This window comes from Gasterosteus aculeatus, chromosome 4 (genome assembly GCF_964276395.1).
Source record: "Gasterosteus aculeatus chromosome 4, fGasAcu3.hap1.1, whole genome shotgun sequence".
Classification (NCBI taxonomy): domain Eukaryota; kingdom Metazoa; phylum Chordata; class Actinopteri; order Perciformes; family Gasterosteidae; genus Gasterosteus; species Gasterosteus aculeatus.
The window spans coordinates 18252608-18255107 of NC_135691.1; the positions used below are offsets into that span (position 1 = coordinate 18252608).

General features: G+C 44.3%; 8 non-coding genes across 8 annotated transcripts in view; all 8 read right to left on the bottom strand.

Annotated features, from left to right (window-relative positions):
• trnap-agg (transfer RNA proline (anticodon AGG)) overlaps nt 1-2 on the bottom strand; it is a 72-nt gene extending 70 nt beyond the window's left edge. Inside the window, exon 1 of the tRNA in view lies at nt 1-2. This exon is cut by the window's left edge and continues 70 nt beyond it. This is a non-coding gene — a tRNA (tRNA-Pro).
• Nucleotides 3-180: 178 nt separating this feature from the next.
• Nucleotides 181-252, bottom strand: trnap-agg (transfer RNA proline (anticodon AGG)). Its single transcript has one exon. It is a non-coding gene; the product is annotated as a tRNA-Pro (tRNA).
• Nucleotides 253-680: 428 nt separating this feature from the next.
• Nucleotides 681-752, bottom strand: trnap-ugg (transfer RNA proline (anticodon UGG)). Its single transcript has one exon. It is a non-coding gene; the product is annotated as a tRNA-Pro (tRNA).
• A 178-nt stretch (nt 753-930) lies between these two features.
• On the bottom strand, nt 931-1002 carry trnap-agg (transfer RNA proline (anticodon AGG)). The gene has a single exon. It is a non-coding gene; the product is annotated as a tRNA-Pro (tRNA).
• Nucleotides 1003-1180: 178 nt separating this feature from the next.
• Nucleotides 1181-1252, bottom strand: trnap-agg (transfer RNA proline (anticodon AGG)). Its single transcript has one exon. It is a non-coding gene; the product is annotated as a tRNA-Pro (tRNA).
• Nucleotides 1253-1680: 428 nt separating this feature from the next.
• On the bottom strand, nt 1681-1752 carry trnap-agg (transfer RNA proline (anticodon AGG)). The gene has a single exon. It is a non-coding gene; the product is annotated as a tRNA-Pro (tRNA).
• A 178-nt stretch (nt 1753-1930) lies between these two features.
• On the bottom strand, nt 1931-2002 carry trnap-agg (transfer RNA proline (anticodon AGG)). Its single transcript has one exon. It is a non-coding gene; the product is annotated as a tRNA-Pro (tRNA).
• A 428-nt stretch (nt 2003-2430) lies between these two features.
• The window catches only part of trnap-ugg (transfer RNA proline (anticodon UGG)), a 72-nt gene continuing 2 nt past the window's right edge, over nt 2431-2500 (bottom strand). Inside the window, exon 1 of the tRNA in view lies at nt 2431-2500. This exon is cut by the window's right edge and continues 2 nt beyond it. This is a non-coding gene — a tRNA (tRNA-Pro).

A 2500-nucleotide genomic window follows, 5' to 3' on the forward strand; every position in this document is an offset into this window, starting at 1 on the left:
CCGACAAAAGGGTGAAAGTTACATGTCAACGGAAAATAATTGCAAATAGCTGGGCGAGAGAATTCGACAAGCGCATCTCTAGACTCTACGTTAGTTGAATAAATTTGGAAGTAACGTTTTCGTATAGAAATTTTTCGTTTGACTAATCACAGCCATTGACTGTTTCAAAAGACCAATTCCGGGCTCGTCCGGGATTTGGACCCGGGACCTCTCGCACCCTAAGCGAGAATCATACCCCTAGACCAACGAGCCGACAAAAGGGTGAAAGTTACATGTCAACGGGACATATTTGCAAATAGCTGGGCGAGAGAATTCGACACGCGGATCTCTAGACTCTACGTTAGTTGAAAAAATTTGGAAGTAACATTTTTGTATAGACATATTTCATTTTACTAATCACATCTATTGCCTTTTTTAAAAGACCAATTCCGGGCTCGTCGGGGATTTGGACCCGGGACCTCTCGCACCCAAAGCGAGAATCATACCCCTAGACCAACGAGCCGACCAAAGGGTGAAAGTTACATGTCAACGGGACATATTTGCAAATAGCTGGGCGAGAGATATCGACAAGAGCATCTCTAGACTCTACGTTAATTGAATAAATTTGGATGTAACATTTTCATTCCGACATATTTTCTTTGACTAATCACAGCCATTGACTGTTTCAAAAGAGCACTTCCGGGCTCGTCCGGGATTTGGACCCGGGACCTCTCGCACCCAAAGCGAGAATCATACCCCTAGACCAACGAGCCGACAAAAGGGTCAAAGTTACATGAAAACAGGACATAATCGCAAATAGCTAGGCGAGAGAATTTGAAAAGCGCATATCTAGACTCTACCTGAATTGTATAAATTTGGATGTAACATTTTCATTCCGACATATTTCGTTTGACTAATCACAGCCATTGACTGGTTCCAAAGAGCACTTCCGGGCTCGTCCGGGATTTGGACCCGGGACCTCTCGCACCCTAAGCGAGAATCATACCCCTAGACCAACGAGCCGACAAAAGGGTGAAAGTTACATGTCAACGGGAAATAATTGCAAATAGCTGGGCGAGAGAATTCGACAAGCGCATCTCTAGACTCTACGTTAGTTGAATAAATTTGGAAGTAACGTTTTCGTATAGAAATTTTTCGTTTGACTAATCACAGCCATTGACTGTTTCAAAAGACCAATTCCGGGCTCGTCCGGGATTTGGACCCGGGACCTCTCGCACCCTAAGCGAGAATCATACCCCTAGACCAACGAGCCGACAAAAGGGTGAAAGTTACATGTCAACGGGACATATTTGCAAATAGCTGGGCGAGAGAATTCGACACGCGCATCTCTAGACTCTACGTTAGTTGAAAAAATTTGGAAGTAACATTTTTGTATAGACATATTTCATTTTACTAATCACATCTATTGCCTTTTTTAAAAGACCAATTCCGGGCTCGTCGGGGATTTGGACCCGGGACCTCTCGCACCCAAAGCGAGAATCATACCCCTAGACCAACGAGCCGACAAAAGGGTCAAAGTTACATGAAAACAGGACATAATCGCAAATAGCTAGGCGAGAGAATTTGAAAAGCGCATATCTAGACTCTACCTGAATTGTATAAATTTGGATGTAACATTTTCATTCCGACATATTTCGTTTGACTAATCACAGCCATTGACTGTTTCAAAAGAGCACTTCCGGGCTCGTCCGGGATTTGGACCCGGGACCTCTCGCACCCTAAGCGAGAATCATACCCCTAGACCAACGAGCCGACAAAAGGGTGAAAGTTACATGTCAACGGGAAATAATTGCAAATAGCTGGGCGAGAGAATTCGACAAGCGCATCTCTAGACTCTACGTTAGTTGAATAAATTTGGAAGTAACGTTTTCGTATAGAAATTTTTCGTTTGACTAATCACAGCCATTGACTGTTTCAAAAGACCAATTCCGGGCTCGTCCGGGATTTGGACCCGGGACCTCTCGCACCCTAAGCGAGAATCATACCCCTAGACCAACGAGCCGACAAAAGGGTGAAAGTTACATGTCAACGGGACATATTTGCAAATAGCTGGGCGAGAGAATTCGACACGCGCATCTCTAGACTCTACGTTAGTTGAAAAAATTTGGAAGTAACATTTTTGTATAGACATATTTCATTTTACTAATCACATCTATTGCCTTTTTTAAAAGACCAATTCCGGGCTCGTCGGGGATTTGGACCCGGGACCTCTCGCACCCAAAGCGAGAATCATACCCCTAGACCAACGAGCCGACCAAAGGGTGAAAGTTACATGTCAACGGGACATATTTGCAAATAGCTGGGCGAGAGATATCGACAAGAGCATCTCTAGACTCTACGTTAATTGAATAAATTTGGATGTAACATTTTCATTCCGACATATTTTCTTTGACTAATCACAGCCATTGACTGTTTCAAAAGAGCACTTCCGGGCTCGTCCGGGATTTGGACCCGGGACCTCTCGCACCCAAAGCGAGAATCATACCCCTAGACCAACGAG